Source organism: Myxine glutinosa, unplaced genomic scaffold (assembly GCF_964187855.1).
Source record: "Myxine glutinosa unplaced genomic scaffold, kmMyxGlut1.1 SCAFFOLD_1818, whole genome shotgun sequence".
NCBI lineage: Eukaryota > Metazoa > Chordata > Myxini > Myxiniformes > Myxinidae > Myxine > Myxine glutinosa.
The window spans coordinates 62501-79741 of record NW_027617913.1 but is presented as its reverse complement, the minus strand read 5'-3'; positions in this window follow the sequence as shown (position 1 = coordinate 79741).

Genomic DNA, 17241 nt, shown 5'->3' with positions numbered 1-17241 from the left:
TCTCCCTTACTCTTGACAGCATGCGCTTTCCCCATGCACCCGTCCGTTACACACCTTTCTCGCGCGTCCTCCCGCGCACACTTTTTCGTTACTTCCTCCGTAACACTCACCACACCGCGCTTCCCTGTGCTCCCTCGCACACGCGCTTCGACCAATTCACTCTTGACGGCACACTCACTCCTCGGCGTGCACTTTTTCCTCACACACCCCATGGTCGGACATTCTCGCACACCCCTTTTTTCGCACACCTGTCCTGTCACACACCTCACCAACGGCCTTTCACGAACACCCGGATCCAAACCAATCCCCAAGCCGACTGAATCTCCCCTCACATCATGTACATTGCCACTCACCTCCGTACCTCGTCGCACCTCCTCTGCCACCTGCAAACTTTTTATTTGGTTAGTGAGCACCGCATCATGATTTGAACACAGACCTTGTACATATTCCATGACTTCCTCCTTTATCTCCCTCTTAGCTTCCCTCCGTCTCTTCTTAATTTCACTCACCCCTTCTTCCACCTCCTCTAATTTTTCCTTTACCTCTTTCAGCTCCCGGTGCGCCCCCTCGATTTCTTCCTCCATTGCTACTTTAACCGTTTCTATGTGCGTCCTTACCTCCCGGTCCTTCGTCTCCATTATCACTGTCACCTCCTCCACCCTCATTGTCAGTTCCTCCCGTACCATCTGACATTGCCTCTGCGTCGCTATTAATTCGTTTTTAATTTCTTTTTGTGTCGCCTTTAACCCTCCTAGTACCGCAGTGTTCTTTTGAACCTGCTCCACTAACTTAGTTTGTCCCTCTGTCAGCTGCTCCACCTCCTCCGTCAGATCTTCTATTCCCCCTTGTAACTTAGCCGTATTATTCCTCACTTCTTTCTCTATACGCTTTTCGCCTCGCTTTACCTCCTCGCGTAGCCCCGAGACCTCCTCACTCACCCCTCGTCGTATTTCCTCCATCTGGTTCCCCATCTGTTCGATTTCCCGGGCGGATTGTTCCCCTATTTCCCGCAATTTGTCCTCCATCCTATTTTCTAACCCCATTAACCCATTTTTCACCCCCTCTAACTGATTCTCTTGAGCGGCCATTCTGTTTTCTACCCCCATTAACCCATTTTTCACCCCTTCTATCCCATTGTCTAATCCCTCAAATTTCTTGTCTAACTCCTTAAAATTATTGTCTAACCCCTCAAATTTCTTGTCTAACTCCTTACCGGTACCCCTCGCTTCGTCCCTCATTACCCCCATTTGGTTTCCCATTACCCCCATTTGGCCCTCCAATCGCTCACCCTGAGCATCCATCCGGTTCCCCATTTGTCCCATTTTGGCTTCTAGCCTGTCCATAAGGGCCCCCATTTTTCTGCTTTCCATTTTCTCACTATCGTTATTTTTCTGCATTTCCACCATGAATTGGGTCATGAAGGCTTGCATTTGGGTCGCGCTCATTGGTTCCGCGACCGTGGCCTCCTCAACCACGTGCGCGAGGGCGCCATTTTGTGCGTCTGAAACCTCCGCAACCACATTGCCATTTTTCTCCTCCTCCCTTTCCTCCACATACATTTCCCCGAGGTCCTGGGTCGATTCCACCCTGTCTATCTCTCCCACCGACATCCGATCGCCTTGATTGTCCATGGCGCGATCTCCAACTTCGGGTTTTGCTTTATAAAACAAAATAAATTTCGGCAGCTTGTAATTTTGAGCGCGTTAAGCGCGCTTCGGGTCCGATCTCCCTCCTCGACACCAATTGTTACTCTAATAGTACAATTGGTGTTCCAAAATTTGGGCCTAACAAATTTAGTCCCAGGTTCGAATCCAACTCCTCGACACCAATTGTTACAGACGCGGCTTTTAGATGTTATATGGACCGAGCGGTGGTGTATTTAACCGCGTCCGAACAGTTACTCCCCGATTAAAACCCGATTTCACCCGACGTTGACCAGATCGCCCCACGGATATTCAATCGGGAAATCTCTAAAGCGATCGCAAGAGAATGAAAAAGAAGAAGAAGAATACGGAGGAAGAACAGATTTATTATACACACACAAGCAATATTTTAGAGCGACCAATATTATTTACAGCAATAGATGGAAAAGAGCAGTCACACAGTGCATTGTTAACTTATTCTATTTCATTTACTTAATCCCCAAGACAAACGAGTAGGACAGGACGTTCACACTCACACGGTGGATATTGCAGGAAGGAATAGCTGAGGTGGACGCGTGGAGGAAGGCAAGGTCGGAGGCCGCAGCACCCCTCGCGGTTTTGGCGGGAAAACCTCCGTCGCGTATCCGCGGCCGTCACGCGCTGGCTCGGCACACCTGCTCCTCTTCCTGGGGTGGAGCCGTCTCCCTCCGTTCAGCGCGTCTCTCCAATGACAGGGGGGTATTGCAGGCAGGCAGGTAGGTAGGTAGGTAGGTAGGTAGGGCTTGCGGTGGATTGCGCTCCTCTTCCAGGTCATCCCCCAGCGTATCTCTCAAGGCCTCTCTCCAGTCATCTCTCATCTGGACTCTCTCCTTAAAGCAGTCCCCTGCAGTCGCTTTTATCACCTCCAGCGAAATCAAGCCGCCGACTCCGAGGGCACACCTACCGGGTCACTCACCGCGGTGTTGATTGGCTGTTAGGGCTGGTTCACTCCTTGCTTCTTATGACGAGGTGGAGACACGCCTTTCTTCCCCAACCTTACCTCGTGGCCAATGGTGGTTTGAAGAAAACCAGCCAAAATGCGGAAGGCAATTGGAAGGGAGGTTTTGGGGAAATTGGAAGGGCCTACGCTTATTTTGTTTGATACAATGCAGAGTCAATCTAGTGGAAAACACATACTTAGCCTACATGGAATAAGGAAATACACTATTTAAAAGATATATCGTGACCTGCGTGTATGTTCTATGAAATTAATTAGGAGGACGGCTGCGACCATTATTTACATTACCAGGATGTTACCATACCAAAACCATACTCTTCACATCCGTTACCCTTCCTCCAAAATTGTTACACTCCTCAAAACCCGTTACACTTCTCAAAACCCGTTACACTTCTCAAAATCGTTACAATATATATATATATATATATATACAGACTTGGCATTTAATGTGGAATTTTTTTTCTTTCTTGACTTGGGTTTACTCTCTGAACTCAGTATATCAATCTGGTGAGTTTCTTTTACCCTTCGGTGATGTCTTTGTTGAAAGAACCATGTCACTGATTGTCTTTCGCAGCAAGATGTCAATAACAGGATTATATCACAGGTGGCGTGACAAAATGTAAGGACACGTACATTTGACGATTGGCTTCACAATCGGGTATATAAGGGTTGTTGCGTTCTGTATTAGTGGAAAACAACTGCTGCACGTCTACAAAAGTTATTGCCGCTTCCTCTGGAGATGGTCCGTCAACTTGACAATGCTGTTTGTCATGGAGAGGTGGCTTTACGAAATTCTGGCATGAAACAGCGTGCTATTGCTCGGCAGTCTGGCATCACTCAAGGTCAGGTATCAAAGATCCTGAAAAGAAATTCCCCAGAGGGGTGTCCCTACTCCAATACCGAGGCCAGGACGTCCACGCAGAACCACAAGGAGAGATGATCGCCAGCTGCACCGGTTCGTCTGCAATGGCCGTACCAAGTCAGCTAATCGGCTTAGGGCGGAGTGGCAGCAACTGACAAATGTGCCAGCATCCAGAAGGCTAGTCAACCAACGACTGGTTCAAGCAAGCTATCGTGCCAGGCGTCCCCTGAGAAAGCCACGCCTGACCAGACAACACAGCCAGCGCCAATTGCAGTGGGCCAGAGAGCACCGTCAATGGCAGCCAGGACACTGGAATCACGTGACCTTCAGTGACGAGTCTAGATTTCTGGTCTATCGTCAAGATGGCCGCGTCCAAGTGCGCAGACAAGTGCATGAAGCCCACACCGAAGATTGTATAGTGCCAAGAGTCCAAGCTGGAGGTGGTGGGGTGACCGTTTGGGCTGCTTTTCATGCAGGGGGAAAAACTGACCTGGTTGTTCTGAATGGAAACCTGAACCAGTTCAAGTACAGGGTCATTCTGGAACAAATATTGCTTCCATTTGCCTGTGCAGCCTTTCGAGGAAACTTTGTCTTCCAAGATGACAATGCACGGCCTCATCGTGCTCGCATGATCCAACACTTTCTTGCTGACCGTGGTGTAGAGCATATGGCGTAGCCTGCCATGTCCCCGGATATGAATCCGAAAGAGAACTTGTGGGCAGAATTAACGTGTCAAATCGTCAACTTGGACCAGCAGCCTACCTCTGTGCGTGAATTGCAGCAGACTATTGTCACTGCATGGCAAGCGATTCCTGTCCAAACCTTGGCAAATCTCGTAAACAGCATGCCTCGACGTGTACGTGCTCTCCTGAATGCTCGTGGGGGTTACACGAAGTACTGAACTGTAATTTTACTGTCCGTAATCCCAGTCATAATTTAGCTTTTGTTTTTGTTGAAATTTTTTTGGCTAATGTGCAAAATAAAGAGATACGTCTGGAAAACGTACAGAAGTTTAACACAGTACTGTCTGTGAATTGAGTTCGATATCAGTTTCCATCACTTTCAAGGATCAATTTATTTGCTTCGAAATGTCAAATGTGGTTTTTGTTTCTTTTAAAGGTCACATGAACAAAATCTTGAATAATTTCAACATAATTCCAATGAACTTTTGGTTCTAAGTCATCTTGAAAAGTAAGTTCACCCCCACAAAAAAAAATTCCATATTAAATGCCAAGTTGTGTGTGTGTGTGTGTGTGTGTGTGTGTGTGTGTGTGTGTGTGTGTGTGTGTGTGTGTGTGTGTGTGTGTGTGTGTGTGTGTGTGTGTGTGTGTGTGTGTATATATATATATATATATATATGAATGATGTGGGATGATGCTGAGAACGTCGACTGAGGACCCGGTCAGTGAGGCACACTTGTGACCAGGTGTGTTTTGAACTTATGTTTGTGCTGGTGCTACCAGTGACTCCCAGGAAAGACTGGGTGGAATCTTAATTTGCTGTACAGTTTTGTTATCCTGGCATTTATTTTATTAAACCCTTTATTTGTTGAATTTTAATTCCTTGTCCTGTCCTGTTTTTTTTTGGTGGCTTGGAAAACCCGCTTCGCGTCCATCCGTCCAGGTTAGCTCTCCTTGCCCTCCACTACCCCCCCCCCCCCCCCGCGTGTGCTGAAGAGATAACACTGCCATAGTTTGGGTAAATACACAACAACAACAACATGCATTTTAAAGGCCATTTTTCCTGCTAGAGCGGGGGTTAGCCTTGCGGTCCCCATGACAATCTTCTCCATTTTGCCCTATTTTCTACATCTCCCCTTGTTAACCCCCTTGCCTGCATTTCTTCTTCCACCATCTTTCGCCAAGTCTTTCTCGGTCTTCCCCGTCCTCTGCTTCCTTCTACATTCATTTCCATCGCTCTTCTCAACCAGTCACTTTCATCCTTCCTCAACACATGACCAAACCATCTCAACCTGTTCCTCTTCACAGCATCAATCACAGGCTCTATTCCCATCATCTTTCGCAATTCATCATTTGTCTTCCTCTCTCTCAACGATACTCCGCACATCCGTCGAACCATTCGCATTTACACCCTTTCCAGCCTTCGTTGCTGCTCTACGGTCATTACCCATGTCTCGCTCCCATAAATCATAACACTTCTCACACATGCAGCATACACCTTTGCCTTCAGCTTCAACGACACTCCCCTCCTCATCAGCACGCCACTCAATTCCCGAAACTTCTTCCATGCACATCTCACTCTTGCAACCGTTGCCGAGTCTGATCCACCTTCTCAATTCAGCATGTCTCCGAGGTAGCAAAATGTTTTCACACCTTCCAGCTTCACGCCGTCTCCAAGATCCAACTCGACATTTCCTCCATCTGCAGCTCCCTCTGCAGCCTTGTAATATTGGACTTGGCCTATGGACGTGTTTGCAAAAGGGTGTTGGGGGGATTTTTCACTTCAACTTAGTCAATGGGTTCCTCATTCCTAGACATGAAAAATCGCCGAGGTGCTTGTCCGCCACGAATGACGCTGTGGCCAAATCAAATATGGCTGCCGTCGGCCATGATAAAAATCTAAATAATTTGGTTTTTAGTGCTGGTTAAAATGTAGTGCCGAGTCGTGCTGGTTAAAGTGGTTAAACTTGATAAATCCACTGAAAAGTAAAGTGCTCTATTTATTTATTTCTTTGTTTATTGTTTAAGTGCCCAGGAACATTAATGGTATTGGTGTAAAAATATCGGTGTGTACTCGTAACACATTAGCAGTATTTATTTATTGTTCAAACAAAAAGTTTCTGACATGGATGAACAAATCTGACAAAACATGAAACCCTTTGTGGTTATGGAAAACCCAATGTGAGCTGCTATTTGTGGGTCTAATGAAACTATTATTAGAACCAATGAGCACACACTCTGACTAAGAGAACCTGCATCACGTTTGGAAAATATCCTAAAATAGAACGTGAAGTTTTTTTTGTTTTTCGGTGTTCTTGACCAAAGTTTGTGTCACGCAATATCTCTCGATTTCAATTTGCTGTTCGCATTGTTTTGGATTTCTTTTTTTGGGAAACCAAAGTGCACATGTCATAATCTTTTCCTTTTGGTGCATCTCTGGTTTCCACCGTCCTCCATTATTTGTGTGGATACGCTCAAGGTTTGTGAGCTTGATGAATTTTGTTTAATTTCCCAAGAACTTGCAGCTTCGCTCCAACTTGGACAACACACATGTTTATTGGTGCCGGTGTTTTTCCTATCATTATTTTTTTCCTTCCCATTATTCTTATTTTCTCTCCTATCACAGCCTCTGTATGGTTGATACCAGTAGGATAGGCCAGAGGTTTTCACTTGAGCTGTTTGGACTGTTTTTGAATCTCCATTCAGCTATTAACTGTCAACCTGGTGTTTCACATGCAGAGCGCTGACGTCAACATGCGCGCACCGTATCTCGGATGGACGTTGGGCCATATAACCGTTTGTCAGCACTGGCGGCGTTGGGATCCGTTAAAGATCACATGGTGTATCTTATGAAGTCGGCAAGTTGTCGCCAGCATACTGACCAAGTTAAAATTTCTACCTGAACTGCAGGTAGCAAATGGTCTGGTCTTGGAGGCTCCTTGACATCAGCTTACGCCGCTTACTATATCTGAGTGTGGTTGTGGTCTGGGAAGTAGTTCCTGCACTATAAACACATTCACCAGGTAGTTTGCATGTTTTGTGTGAAGAGGCATCTTTGAATATGAAGTGCCTCACATTCAATTGGTTGACATGGCTTTAGTGAGGTACATGAAACCTTAATAAACCAAGCTTTCATATTCATATAGACACTGTATATTGAGGCCTTGACCAGGTAGCTCCACTGTATGACAACCAGCAGATGAAGTGTCCCACCAACATTGTTACCCCTAAAAGCATACCTCAACTCCTTTGTTCGTTCCTCACTTCTCCCGTCTATGGTCTTCCGGAGGCCTTGCTTTCCCATCTTCACTCCAGGGATCCAAGCACCTCGTGTGGCCTCCCCTCCTCACCACCCATTATCATGATCTTTATTACCCCCATTAACTCAACCTCCTTAATTGCTCGTTTTAGTGTTTCCTTCCGACGTCATTATCTTGCTGGTTGTACCCACTTGATCCCATGATACCCAATTGTCAGTTCAAACTCTCTTCCCTGAGCCTTGATCATGTAGAAAAAAAATAACAAAAAGCAATAAGAAGTATGAATTTCAAAGTTTTCACACCCATCCCATGTGTACCCCGCCAGTGGCGTCACTAGTATCCCACTAGTATCCCACTAGGGTTAGTGTCACCCAGTGCGGTAACTCATGGTGTACCCCCCCCCCCCCCCTTTAGTCAGGTTCACTATGTTAACAAATATAATTTCGTTCAAAACTTTGGGAGATTAGCAAACCTGTACATTTTTGGAATCATCAGACCATGGAGAATCCGAAAATCAATGTTGATATTTGCACACACATATTTTGGATTTTCAAAATTGCCGCCATAAAATACATATTTTGCGCTATCTCGTCTTCTCGTCAACCTAGAAACCTAATTAAATATGCTAATCCTATGTTTTCTGGGTCAAGGAATCCAATAAAGGCCTCAAAATAGTGCTCAGGATTATAGAAAACCAACAAACAAAGGTTATTGAAAACCATTGTCTTTATATTTGTGATATAACTGTATTACATAGTACATGATATTACAAGTCCTTTGAAGTTATAGGTTTGGGTTTATAAAGCAAGAAAGCAGCCTTGTTAGTATCAGATTGAACTATAAGTCCTATACACAGGATCTACGAGGTCTATACCGTTCAGGAATATGCTTTTACAGATCTTCATCACTGTCCTGAGTGTCATTTTCGCAAAGGTGTCTACGCAAATGTAAACATTAATTTTTGGATTCCTCATGCTCTGAATATTCCAAAAATGTATAGTTTTGCTAATCTACCAAAATTTTGAACGAAAAAACATAGTGAACTTGACTACATGGACCTCGTCCCGTACCAGACCATACAGAATCCTTAGTGATGTTTTTTGTGCTAATGTTACTTGTAAATCGTAATTCCCGTATATCGCTGAATGTAATGGCAATAGTAGTGACATAAACAACTAGCAAAATTAAAATTACACCTTTAAATTACAATATCGTACGCACAGCCTAAATGTATTTACATTTACATCGTTTCATGTGGTTAAAGTGAAAATTCGGCAAGAAAACAACAGAATTCGAAGTAAAAACGTTTAAGAACTACATCAAAATTATGTTGATTTTAACGTTAAGTTTATTGTTACATGAGATACATTAATGGATTCGGTTTGCATAATCAATAACGGCCCAAATGATGTAGAACTTGTAGACGAATGCATATGGAAATGTACTCATAAATGAAATACCATAAAAATAAACAGGAACAAATACACAGCATTTCAGCACTTGGTGAACATCTCGACTAATTCCGAACTTTCCTCTCCTGGGCTTCAAAGCTGCGAACTTGTGAATCACTTCATCGAAATCAATGCCTTCCGCCAACTCACTTACAATTGGTAATATCGCAAGATCGGAAAGCCTTGACACTACAAAAATTTTATGTCACCCCCTCTGATGGTGTCACCGGGTGCGGTCCGCACCCCCCTAGTGCCGCCAGTGTACCCCACACAGCTATAGTGTAATCGTCGCCTCAAGTTAAAACATCATTTAAAGACAAATGAGATGCAATGAGCATTTGGCTGAATACCAGTCAGTGCTGTTCATTCAACAACTCTACATTCTCTTTATCAATATGCTTTGGTTTTGAACGGTAAACTCCGCGAGCATCTACCGTTATGTTTGGCCTTGCTTCAAACGTTCTTCCTCTTTCCTAATTGTACTTCTCTCTTGTTTCATGCCAGGCCCTGTTGTGTTCTGCATTTGTTTTCGAAGGTTTTTTTTGCTTATTACTTGCAAAATCAAAGATTTTTCAAGTCTATTGGTCGGTTGCGTTTGTGGTTCTGTCTGTTTGTTACTTAACAAAAAACAACAACATTTTTTACAAGTATGTTGATCACGGGTGTGTGTGTGTGTGTGTGTGTGTGTGTGTGTGTGTGTGTGTGTGTGTGTGTGTGTGTGTGTGTGTGTGTGTGTGTGTGTGTGTGTGTGTGTGTGTGTGTGTGTGTGTGTGTGTGTGTGTGTGTGTGTGTGTCCATCCGTGTCCGCTCACTTATACCTGCCTATAGGTCACAATTTTAAACCGATCTTCACGAAACTTCACCAAATGGTAGAGTTCGTGGTCTGACAAAATCATATATATTTTTGGGGTCAAAAGGTCAACATAGGCCCAAGGTCAACCACTTTTTTCAAATTTCTAAAATCCTCAATTTTCATCCGATTCACTTGAAATTTGAATCGGATTTACATATCAGCAAACTGAATTCAACCACCAACTTTTTTTGAGATCACTATAGGCCAAAAGAGCAACATCGGCCATAAGTCAACAACAATTTAGAATTTTTAAAATCCTCAATTTTCATCTGATTCACTTGAAATTTGAATGGGATATACACATCAGTTAACTGAATTCAACCACCAACTATTTTTGAGATCAGCATCGGCCAAGAAGTTCACGTCGGCCAACGGTCAACCACTTTTTTTTGAATTTCTAAAATCCTCAATTTTCATCCGATTCACTTGAAATTTGAATGGGACTTGCATATCTGGTCACTGAATTCAACCACCAAGTATATTTGAGGTCAACATAGGCCAAAAGATCAACATAGGCCAAAAGATCAACATAGGCCAATTTTCTAAAATCCTCAATTTTCATCCGATTGACTTGAAATTTGAAGAGGACTTGCATATCTGGTCACTGAATTCAACCACCAAGTATATTTGAGGTCAACATAGGCAAAAAGGTCAACATAGGCCAATTTTCTAAAATCCTCAATTTTCATCCGATTGACTTGAAATTTGAAGAGGACTTGCATATCTGGTCACTGAATTCAACCACCAAGTATTTTTGAGGTCAACATAGGCCAAGAGGTCAACATAGGCCAGAAGGTCAACATAGGCCACATTTCTAACATCCTCAATTTTCATCGAATTGACTTGAAATTTGAAGAGTACTTGAATATCTGGTCACTGAATTCAACCACAAATTATATTTTAGGTAAACATAGGCCAAAAGGTCAACATAGGCCGAATTTCTAAAATCACCAATTTGCATTTGATTGATTTGAAATTCTAAGATGATTTACATATATGGTCACTGAATTCAACCACCAACTACAGGGTGTTTCAAAAAGATGGACCCGATTTGAAATTGCTATATCTCTGCAACCATGAACCGCCCATAAATGAACCTCGTACCACTTGAAAGGGCGGGGCATGGAGTTTCGAATGACCACCGCCAGATGGCTCTCCCAGCGCACCAACAGCCTCTAGCCTCAGTCGTTCGCAAGATGGCGACCCCACAACACAAGGCGTTTTGCGTTCTGCATTTCAGCAAGACTGAATCTGTAATTGCGGTGCAGCGTGCGTTTCAACGGCGTTTTGGCATTGATCTGCCAATGCCAAAGAGCATTTGACACCGACAATTTGAGGAAACAGGCTGTTTATGTAAGGGGAAGAGCCCAGGGCGACCACACACTTCAGAGGAAAACGTGAGAAGAATTCAAGAGAGTTTTCTGCGTAGCCCGCGCAAGTCCACTCGTCGTGCCAGCTGAGAACTTGCGATCCCTCATACGACTGTCTGGCGTGTGTGAAGGCGACGTTTAATCCTGAGGCCATACCAGTTACAACTGGTACAGTCTCTTCGTACAGGTGACAAAGGAAAGCGTGTGGAATTTAGTGATGCGATGTTACAGAACATGGAAGACGACAGCTTCTTACCGCGTTTGATTTTTAGTGATGAAGCAACGTTTCATCTAAGCGGTAAAGTTAACCATCACAATGTGCGCATATGGGGACTAGAGAATCCACACGAAACTGTAGAGCATGAGCGTGATTCCCTGAAAGTGAACGTGGTTTGCGCCGTTTCTCAAATAAAGGTTTATGGCCCTTTCTTTTTCGAGGGAAAAACAGTTACGGGGCAAACCTATCTCGAAATGCTGCAGAATTGGCTCTTTCCACAACTTAATGAAGATTCCGATGACTTCATTTTTCAGCAAGAAGGAGCACCGACACATTGGCACCTGCAGGTTCGACGTTTTCTAAATGACACACTGCCTCAACGTTGGATAGATCGCACGGGACCTTGACTTGGCGCTACACTCTTGGCCCACAAGATCCCCAGACATTACATCCTGCGACTTTTTCTTGTGGGGATACGTCCAAGACCGTGTTTTTGTGCCACCATTAGCGACTAATCTGGATGACCTCAAAAACAGAATCACGGCAGCGGTGACTTCAGTGAAAGAAGACACTCTGAGAGACGTTTGGGACGAATTCAACTATCGTCTCGATGTTGTCCTTGCAGCAGGTGGAGGGCACATAGAGCATTTATAAAATGGTAAGTAAAACTTGATAACTCATTAAACCGTTTGTAACTTTTTGTGTAATTGTAACATGTTGCCATCGTGAAATATACTGCTTTGAAATTAGGTCCATCTTTTTGAAACGCCCTGTATTTTTGAGGTCAACATAGGCGAAAAGGTCAACATAGGCCAAGTTTTTAAAATCCTCAATTTTCATCTGATTGACTTGAAAATTGAACAGCATTTGCACATTGAGTCACTAAATAGGGAAAATAACCATTTTGAGGTCAAAAGGTCAAAGGTCAACTCAAGGTCAACCTTCCAAAATCATCATTTTACATCTGAAAAATCGTCACTTTTCTTCCTGTTGACCCGAGCTTTGATCAAGATTGTCAATTTTAATCTTGATTAAATAGACAATTTGCTGTATCAATGGAATTTTTTTTCTTGGGGTTGGGGGCGGATTTTGCAAGTATCGTGCTCCGCATGACGTCTTCTTGTTTATTTATTGTCTGTTTGTTTGGGTTTTATTTATTTGTTTGTTTATTGTTCATATATATCTTGTCTGCTCAGTTACTTCCCATGTTAACTGCCTGTGGTTCATCACAATAATTATTTACTCTAGTTTTTAAATTTGTAACATGCTAAGCTTTAATTTAGTTTCTAATTCTGCATTCCTTCTTTGTGCTTCTAACACGGCCTTTCTCCAAGATATTTTTTTGATCTTATTTTCTGAAGATCTTATTTTGAGCGTCCTGTCCCACCACACTGAGAATATTCTTTTGTTGGATTCTTTGCTGCATTTTTCCAATTTTATACAGTAGTTCCCATATCAGGCTAAATGGTTTGTTTTATTATATTTCATTAAATGTTTGTTATGTTATATTGTACAGTACCTTGTTGTTATATTTAAAAACAAACAAATATATTTTTTGTTTAAATCCCACAACCCAGGCTATGCCTTATCTGGATCACATGTTGGAGTATGCTTTACCACACACCTCAGCTCGTGTTCCTCTTATCTCCTGTTTGAGCAGGCATCTCATGTTACCCCTTCCCCCATCCTTACCCACATTGACCTTATCTATCTAAACCCTATTACTTGCAGCTTACTGTGTTTGTTCCACTCCTCTCTCCATTTTTCATATTTGTTCAAATCCTCACTTATTATATCCACTTGATGCCCCAATGGCCTGACTGTCAGTACAGTATGTAGTCTGTTTACTCTCCTTAACCTTACTCTTCCATGAGCCTTTTTTATCTTGTGTGGAAAAAATACAAGTTAACAAAACAAACGTTTCCTGAGTTATTCCCACAAGTTTCAAAGTCCATTCACTGGTCGCGATCTTTCGAGGTTTGAGTAGCACATGCCCGTGCACTCGGGCCTTGCACCGGTCCACATGGTCGGTAGTTTGCAGTACAGGCAGCTGCTCGTTGAGCGAGCTGAGAAACTTCTCCAAGTCTTTCTCGTGCAGAGACACAGGCCCTTTCTCTCAGGTACTTTTTCAAGTATTTTTGGCTTCTTTCAGAAGTTTTTTGAGCCATTGCAAATAACAATCCTTATGCCGCACACATTATATACTTTATGATGCCCTGGCCACCGCCGTGTCCTCGGGATCTCTACCCATGCATGGTGAGCATTCTGGGCGATTACATCATTTAGAAAGTCACGTATTTGTTATTTGGAAATATTTGTATTGCTGAATTAATTACTTTAGCTATTCACAGGTTGCATTACTCAGCATGATGCCAACAAATACTATGGTGCAAAAGGTATTGGGTTTTATTACCACACTGGTCTAGATCTATGTTTTTTTTCACATGTATAGATGCAAGAAACTCGGACACACGATTAGACTATTGAGCCTATTGTGCTTGTGTTATATTAGCACTCCATTAACCTGATCTCCCACTTTGCTTTTGGTCAATGCACAAGTTAATCTACCATTACCGTAATCCAGCTTTACATCCACATACTTTAAAATAAAATGATCATATTAAATAACACACTTTTGATCTATTGGCACACAATTGCCTACTCTGTACAAAACATGTTTTAGGATCTTTGAGGAGGCTTGCATCCTCCATGCACAAGGAACAGTCTTTTACCCCTATCCAACAAGGTGCCATGCTTTGAGATGCAGCGTTCCCAGCTGGCACCACACATGAATGGCGGACTAAATTAAATTTTATGCAAAGCCAGGTCTAGATAGCATCATGTTGCATTAGCCTTAGCCCCTGAATGTTTTTTTAACTTTATTGTATTTCACTTTAAATTGTAGTGTGACAGAAGTGTGTACTTCCAAAAAGTGGAAATATCAAAGGTCAAAGTAATCTTCTGATCTCTCACAAATTGATGTTTATCTCCACTATTATTCTCAAAATATATCCAGATATTTACCCTCTCTTGGAGAAGTGAACGTCACGGCTTTGGTATCTGTACCTGTTCCTGTTTCTGTTCCTTCTGCTTACCCCCTGTCCATTTTCCATCTGTGCTTGTTTTTATTCCACTGACAGGCAGACCGCAGCTGCGTCACTTTCTGCTAATTTGGAATTTATTAGATGCTCATATAAATGGAACATGTCTCTCAATCCTGTCTATTTTCACGGTCAGCCACTGGAAGAGGTTCAGTCTCCTGTACTTTTAGTCCTCACCATTGGCCATGACCTCTACTGGACCAACCACATCGCGTAGCTATCCTCCAAAGCCAGTCATAGACTGAACATCTGACGTCGATCCAAATCTTTCCTTGGAAAATCGGAACTATTCACAGCCTGCAAGGCTCAATGTAGTACCGCTCCCCTCTCTGGGTTCACGCCCCAGCATCACTTCTCTCTCAATATTATAAAGCTGTCCACATTATTGCAGTAGCCCCCAATAATATCGAAGCCCGATATCTATAGCCTTCCATCGTGGGCAGGGCTGTGATCTGTTTTTTTTTGTTTTTTTGTATCCATTCTTCAAGTAACCCCTTCCTGCTTAAAACCCACAATTCCAAGCTTACTGCACACCTCTACTCTCATATTCCTCTTTTCCAAATCCTGAGACTGAAATCACACTTCCGTCCAGCGCTTCAAGCACATGATGCATCCCACCCTTTACCCACAATCTTTTCTTCCCTCATTAACCCCACCTAACCTAACTCGCTCACAGATTTCTGTTTCCTTATCCTCTCCTCTTTTCTACTCCTCTTTTCCTGGTCCTTCATATACTTGATTATTGCATCCAACTGCAGCCCCACTTTCTCACTGTCACTGCGTTACCCTTTTTAGTGATTTTACCCTCTGTGTCACACCATTCTGACATTATTTTGTATCATCTCGTTCTAGCATCATTGTCATTCCTCCCACTCAGTATTTCAATATCTTGCACTGAGTGTTGAAAGCGGCAATTATGCTATGCAATGTATTTGGTTGGACTGGCAGGATGGCCAAGAGGTATACACACTCATCCCTAAGCTGTGTAGCCTGGGTTTGATTCCCGATTAAGCTATAAACTGTCATCTTGTTGTTTCACAGGCATGCTGATTCATCAATGTATTTGCCGTTGCTCAGATGGACGTTAAACTGGTAAACTGGACATCCTGTCTGCCGGCATTAGTTGGTGGACGTTGAACATCCCACGGTGTCCTTTGCAAAGAATAGACAAGATATCCCTGAACAAATTACAAATACCTGCTGTAACTACGCTTGGGAACGCAACGGCAAACCACGCAGTATATCCTTTGACAAGGAACTCCTTTGGCAGCACTTTACCATTGGCCGACACTTTAACAGAGTATGGTACAACAGAATCAGAAGAATGTATTTGGTTCCAAGTACACTTGGAGATACAAATAAACAACGTTAACTTTTTAAAAGCAACACCATACATATTGTCATGTGATTCCCCTCGGTGAAGACCAGGAAATCACGGACAGCAAATCGAGCATTAACTTTGAGGCGATGATCAAATATGGATTTAATATCGACGCACAGGAGGAAGAGAGAAGAAGAAGAAGCGGGAAGATTTTACCTGTCGGTCCTGCGCTGTCGGTCCACAGCTCCGATCCTGTAGGAAATGAACTCGCACGAAAAACGGAATTAAAGTGTACAAAGAAAATAACTGGTTTATTTAACGGAACCCGATAACAAGGAAACGTGCCGGTTACTAAATAATGTTCCTAAAATGGATCACAGAACCAGACACAGGCACAGGGGAATATTTAAATGAAAAGAATCGTTGTGTGTGGTGTGTGTGGGCTTATCTCAATCTGGCTGAGGTGTGTCAAGGATTGCCAGGCTCCAAGCGCGGTCCGGACGCGGCTCCGGTTGGCGGGAAGACCGCCTGACCTTGGCGCGCGCGCCCGCTCTCCAGGCCCCACCATCCGTCTTGAGCGGTAGGTGTGCAGCTTGTCTCCCAGTTGCTTCGATGAGACCCCGCTCTTCGCTCGTCAAAGGAACACGCTCAGCAAGAGTCGAGGACAGAGGTGAACGAGAGGGGCAAGAGGTCGAAGTGGAGGAATCACGAGGGCAGCAAGGAACAAGGTCCGACCATGAAGGGATCCAAAAACGAGAAGAGGTCCAATGCAAGGGAAGGCAGTCTAAACGAGAGGGAACCAGAACAAGAAGGGATCCAACGCAAGAAGCTCAAAATGTCGGCCAGCCAGTTGTTTTATCGGCCGTGGTCTGACGTCACTGGTCCTCCCTACCAATCAGTCCGTCACCTCTCGACCTCTCGAATGTTCTTTCATGTACACAGATCAGTCCTTTACCATTGGCCGAGCGCTTCGCACTCTCCATCTCACTTCATCGGTCGGTGGCCAACCAGTATGCCGCTTCCTGCTCCCTTCCTTTCACCAATCCGAGGAAAGATTCTTGCCCTTCCCTTGGCCAATCACCAGTCCTTCCTTACTCTGCCAATCGGCGGCCTTCGTCCTGCCTCGTCTCCCTATTGGTGGTGTCTTGTCAATCGCTGCCCCTCTGGGTGTGTCCATTGCTTGCCTGCTCGATGTTGCATCGTCATGCTCTGGCGTAATGCGTGGGCGCTTCTTGCCTGCACTACTCTTGTGAGTTGTATTGTGGTGGGGTTGGGGGTGTATGGGAGGGTGGGGGGAAATTTAATTAAAGTGTGTGCTGCTATTGGGCCTTTTCTGCTCTCCGTGTCTAGTGCGTTGCCATACGGGGCAAGGGATAGATCACCAGGTCTCACGAACAGGGGAATTAGCATAATCCCGACTCTATTTAGCACAAGGCCACCCTCTTATGACCACAACGATACACTTAATCCGACATCCGGGCTAGAC